We start from the raw sequence: 6000 nt of genomic DNA, 5'->3' as shown, positions 1-6000 counted from the left end.
ACCAATATTTTTTATTAAAATACATTTTTAAGTTTGTTTTGGCACCTTCTTTTCAAACAGTTTGAAGCGCATTTTTATAATAACTTTACATTTGAATTTAAAAAATTACTTTGAATTATAAAACTATATTTAAAAACATTTTCTCCTGTAATTGGCCTATTGAAGGGAATAACCTTTGAATACATTTCATCGTCTTATTCTGAAAGGGCAAGGTGCTTTTTTGGGGGGGATAAGCACTGTGACCCCACCCCCCACCCCCAAATGCTCACATTTAACAGCCCTTGTATTTGTCAACAGTGCTGAATCTTGAAGTAATCTGTGAGTGAATCCTTACAAATGGGTCCAATTTGCCAAATGCCAAGTGACTAAACAGAAGCAAACAGCAAGTCCAGCTTGCTTCATCTTTAGTAGAGGAAATTCACAAGCTTCTGTAGATTGCAGTGTTAGGAAAAACAAGTTTGTCATTAGAACGATGAGGTGACCACTTCCCCCCTCTAACCCTGTCCACTCAGAATTGCTGACTCAGTTTGTCTCCACTGCCAGTAAAGTATGCCCCACACGGTCCACTGGGTTGATTAGCAACCAAACACAGAGGGGCAAACTGATAATCGCTTAGCAGTTCTAAGGTTTACCAAAACGTGCTAATTGGGTCTAAACACTGTGTTTGTTAGGACTGCAAAGGTATCCATGATGCCCTTTAGAGGAAGGGGAAAAATAACCCTACAATCTTAAGGCGACCAGTTCAAGGTCACTGAAGGAAGGCAACTGAGATCGGGGTCTTGAATGCCTCTGTCCTCTACGGGGTCGAAGCCCAAACACCACAGCATCCAAGAGTGTCAAAGCTGCGTAGTAAAACAGCTTAGCGTGGGCAGTCCTTTTGTACTCCAGCGGGAGTAAAATTAACGCAGCCTGTCGTCCGTCTGACAGCATCCAGCAAATGGGTGTAGGGTTAAGGAGAGCAGCGCCCAGCTGTCCTTTCTCAGCTGAGTCTTTTTGAGAAATTGGGACCGAGGCGGGAGGTGGTGGGTGGGGGGAGCGCACCGCGGGCGAGGGGCAAAGGGGCTGCGAGAGAGAAACGGGAGTCGCTGGCTGAGGGCAGGACGTGGGGAAGGAAGGAAGCCGGGGTGTGTGCCTCTGGAAAGGGAAGGCTGTGGGGAGAGGGACCAGAGTGAAAAAGAGGGGGGAGGGCAAAGTCAGGCTGAGAGAGTCGAGCGCCCGCTGCCAGCAAAAGGGGGAGACGAAGCCAGCTGGTCAGAGTGAGGAGGGGGAAAGCGGGAAGCCGAGGGAAGGGAAGGAAGTCGGGAAAGAGGAAGGAAAGGCAGGAGGGTTCAGAGGAAGGAGCCGCTGCAATTTCTGCGGCCGGCTCAGTAGGAGGAGCAGGAGGGGAAAGAGGAGGATCCAGAGTCAGTCAGTCAGTCAGGCAGCAGCGGGAGGTGGAGAAAGGAGGAGGATTAAAGATGGCCACCAACCGCTGCGGGGAACGGCAACAGCCCCTCACTTCCCGGGATGGTCCCTGCGGGGCGGCCCGGCCTTGATGGAGAGGAGAAGACCGAGAAGCGCCGAAGCTGAGGCGGCGGCGGCGGCGGCGGCGGGGACCCAGCGAGGAGGAGGAGGACGACGCGGGGGAGCAGGGAGCGGGGCCGGAGAAGGAAGAGGAGGCGGTGGCGGCGGCGTCGCTGCCCCGGCCGCCTAGCGCCGCTCGCTGCACGGCCCCGGCCGACCGGCTCCCGCACCCCGTGGCCGCAGCCTCGATCGCGGCCCGCAGCCCCATCTCCCCCCCGCGCCGCGGGGCTCCCGGGCCCCGCCGTGGACGCCGCGCCTGCCGCCCCCTCCCCGTCGCCAGCGCGCCCCCCGGCCCGCCACGGTCCCCGCTCCCGGCCGGGCCAGCCCGCGCCCACCCGCCCTCCGGTGAGTGCCCCCCGGCCCCCCCGCCCCGCTCGCCGCGGCCGCTTTGTTCGTGCGGGGCGGAGGCGCTGCCCACTCGCGGCCCTGCGCACGCTGCCCCTGGGGGCGGGGAGGGGGGACAGGCCGCAGCCCAGCTGCCATCCTCCCCCGGGATCGCGCTGCCCCGGGGCCGCCGCCGCCGCCGCTGCGGGGCTGGCGGCCTGGCCTGTGTCCTCCACCGCGGCCTGGAGAGGGCGCCGTCGCGGTCCGGTCGGCGTCGGGGTCACGGGCTGCGGGCTGTGGGGAGCGATGCTGGGGGTGTTTCGGGGGTGAGGGAGGCGAGGGCTGGACGTTAACGCGTTTAAGCAGTGGGGGCGTAACCTGGCGGCCCAGGGATCCGGGACCGATTGGGGGCCCCTCCGCCAGACCCCGCGGGGTCTCGGCTCCCGGAGCCCCCCCCCCCCCCCCCTCCGCCCCGGGCACTGCCGGGCGAGGCCTCCATCCCTCGGGCGCTGTCTCCGCGGCTGCGGGCTTCTCCTGGCTTATTTTCGAGCCCTGATCTCTCCCCCCCCCGCCACCCCAAACCCCACGCCCTGTGCTGGAAACCTTCGTTTGTGCAAGCAACCGGAGATGCTCTCGCGGAGCGTGTTTGCCCTTTTTTTTTTCCTCTTGAACGGGGGATGCGGTGCCATAGCAAACATTCACGGTTACGGTGGGCTTTAAATAGCAGTTTTGACCTTCTCGACCAAAAGCCATTTGGCAGACCTGGTCAGTGTTTGATCCTCAGGGGCAGCGTTTCATTGATTTTTTTTTGGATTGAATTCCGAGATCCACGCTATTAGGTTTTCCTTTTTCTGAAATAATCTGATAAAACCGATTGAAAAGATGTTTACTATATATGTGAACCCTTGCCTCTACTTCCAGTGCCTTAAAAATGGTTGTTTCCTGTGGGAAAATGGTGCTACTGCATATGAAAAACTATTTTTTGTTCCGTGATGGGCATGAGTTGGTTAGTGCCAAGTGGTTTCTGTTGTCTGAAAACCAAACAATTAAAAAAAGAAAAAAAAAACCTTTTGCTTTGAGATAGCAGCAGATTTCCAGGTTGAAATTACTTGATAGCAGATTTGAAACAGTTTCCACCATCAGACGGTGTGACAAACAACATAAAACAGGACCAAAAATATGTTGATTAAAAAAAAAAGCTCGATGTGCTAGTAGTGCATAGGTCAAGAAAAATATAAATCTCATTTGAAAATAAAACTTTAACGTGAACATGGGACTCTAAGCATAGGAATTAGTTTGATTTCTATAAAAGATATTTTAAAATACATACTGTATTAGATTGATTTGGGAACCCTTCCTACGGTATTTGAACATCAGTGGTGCATGTTAATGCTTGGAACCTTTCATTCTTATGCTGGTAGGTTTCTACTACCAGTGTCTTTATATGAGTTGATATTGATTCATGTAAAAAATGTTATGCTTCTAATTTAAAATTTCTGTAAAAAGGAGATATGAATTACAAACATGATGTTCTGGTCTTACTTGCAAAATCTTTTTTCTTTTTTTTTTTAAGAGTTAATGACAGCGTACTATTTCAGTATTATTTGGGTTCTCTCCTTTGACGATTCTTAAATTCCACTACTCAGCGTTGCAATTTTAAGAGTTTACATCAGGCATTTTCAATTTCATGCATGTGCTTTAGAAAGTCCTTGAATCCTTGGAAATCATATGCAGAATGTAGCATATATTTGCATTTTTTCCTGGGTAAAGAGTCCAGAGTCAACACATTTTCAAAAAGATCTGGCTCTGCAAAAAATTATAAGCCACTAGATATATAATTAAAGAATAAATCTGTATTTGGAAAATTAAAAATCTTAGGATTAGATTTGATAATTTGTTATCTTTCCCTTCCAGTTATGTCTAAGAAATGCTTGTTATTGAGGATTTAGCTCACAGAAGTCATTTTTCATGCATTCTTACTGAAGCCTTAGGAAAATGTGAATCCCATTTTACAGATGTGGAAGTAGATACTATGAAAGATGCTTGTTCAAAGTGACAGCCAACTGGTGGGCCAACAGTTGAGCCCAGACTGTCTAACACCAGAGCCAGCACTCCTAATAATAAGGCTGTACTCCTCTCTAAGTCAATGATAGCATTTGCTTCATGTTAAAATTAGTAATTGATGGTTGACTACCATAGAAAAGTGGATCGATCTGCTGTTATCATAACACAAAATACTATGGAGTTTTAGAGCCTCTGACTCTGAGTAGGAAGAGACCTTAGTGATACTAACCTCTCTTAATAGTACTAGTCTGAAATGACACTCTACTGTGTCTTTGACAGGATTATCCAGACCCTGTTTTTAATACTTCCTGTGACCACAGGTTCATGTTTTCAAAAATGTTTTAAAATATTTTTTCTGTTTATGTGAGTTAAAATCTGCCTTCTTGATATTTCAACAGATTAGTTTCCAGTTCTTCCTTTGTATCATTTGTCATCCATTAAAGGATTAATAGATAAATAACTCCTATTCCTACATTTTTTTTTGTAGTCAGGTTTTTGAGATTAATTTATATGTGGTAAAAAGTCTTGGCAGACATATACAGTTGGCTCATCACCACCACAATCAACATATGAAACATTTCTATCACTCCAAACAGCTCTCTCCTGCCCCTATGTAGTGAATCCTTTCCTCTACCTCTGCTGCTGCTAAGTCGCTTCAGTCATGCCCGACTCTGTGCAACCCCGTAGACGGCAGCCCACCAGGCTCCGCCGTCCCTGGGATTCTCCAGGCAAGAACACTGGAGTGGGTTGCCATTGCCTTCTCCGCCCTCTACCTCTAGCCCCTGCTAACTGTTAATCTAATTAATATCCCTGTTTTCTTGTCTTTGTAGACAAGAAATTTATGTCTATATAACATAAATGAAATCATACAGTATGTATCTTGATGTCTTTCATTTATCGTAATACTTTGGATATTCATTAAGTTGTTTCTTGTGTCAGTAGTTTCATCAATGGTATGCTGATAAACTTGTAACAACCTGTCCTCCAAAGAAAAAAGTCCCAGATTGGTAGCATCTGCTAATTATTGCAGTGTAAACATGCTCATCATGGCCCACATTGAGCTACCTAAATCAGCTTGCAAAACTGAAAATTTAACAGTAGGCTGTCATAAGCTGTACCAGTCAGCCCCAGCACAGCACTAAATTTGTTCTTTTGTGTTGTTGAGTACCTCTCCATTACAATGAGGTACCACAGTTTGTTCATTCATTCATGAGTTAGACATTTAAGTTGTTCCCAGTTTTGGACAGTTATGAATAAAGCTGCTATAAACCATTATGAACAGGTCTATGGACAGGAGAAATGTTTTCAGTTTTCTTGAGATGCACCTAGGAATGGGATTACTGGGTCCTATGAAAGTGTATATTTTATCAATATTAGTTACTTCATATTGAACTGCCAAACTTTTCCAAAATGACTATACTGTTTTGAATTCCTATCTGCATCAGTGTAAGAGAATTTCAGTTATTCCTATACCCTTGTTGGCATTTAGTATTGTCAGTTATTGAAATTTTAGCTGTTTTGTTACATGTGTAAAATGGTCTCCTTTAATGGTTTTGACTTTTTAATTCTTACTTTCAGCAGCATTTGAACCAATGTAGAAAGTTTGTGACAGATATTGCTAAATAATTTTTTGGCTTGGTCATCAGTCACTATCTCAATATGAAGGCGGTAGCACTTTAAGGCTGTTCTTTGAGCTTCTTATTCTACTGTTGGCTTTCATGTATTAAAATTCCTTTTATAGGGACTTTTCCTTGTAAAAGTCCAGTGGCTGGGAGTCTATGCTCCCAATAACAAGGGCCCTGGTTAGGAAGCTGGTTCCCACGTGCCACAACTAAGACCCAGTGCAGCCATATAAGTAAATAAATGAGTTTTTTTTTAAATAAATATTTTTTTGAAGCTTTTATAATGAAACCATCACTGGAGAATTCTAATACTTAGCCCTTAACATTTTTTAAAATGTGGCTTTAAAAAAACTAGGTGAAGTTTTGTTTCTTTAAGGAAAATTTAGGGTTAAAAAAAAATCCTCAAAATAATTATAAAGCATTTCTT

At 46.3% G+C, this 6000-nt stretch overlaps 1 protein-coding gene across 8 annotated transcripts in view; it reads left to right on the top strand.

Moving 5' to 3' along the window:
• The first annotated feature begins 1817 nt into the window (after positions 1–1817).
• The window catches only part of WDFY3 (WD repeat and FYVE domain containing 3), a 284092-nt gene continuing 279909 nt past the window's right edge, over positions 1818–6000 (top strand). For 7 of the 8 annotated variants that reach the window (XM_061420694.1, XM_061420690.1, XM_061420695.1 and 4 more), the window contains exon 1: positions 1818–1908. The gene's annotated coding sequence lies outside the window, so the exon portion shown is untranslated. The remainder of the gene's footprint in view (positions 1909–6000) is intronic. The other variant, XM_061420691.1, reaches the window with a different exon arrangement.

The sequence above is a fragment of the Bos javanicus genome, chromosome 6 (genome assembly GCF_032452875.1).
Source record: "Bos javanicus breed banteng chromosome 6, ARS-OSU_banteng_1.0, whole genome shotgun sequence".
In the NCBI taxonomy this organism is placed as follows: domain Eukaryota; kingdom Metazoa; phylum Chordata; class Mammalia; order Artiodactyla; family Bovidae; genus Bos; species Bos javanicus.
The sequence above is the reverse complement of the archived record's forward strand: the minus strand, read 5'-3'. Positions and strand labels throughout refer to the sequence as shown.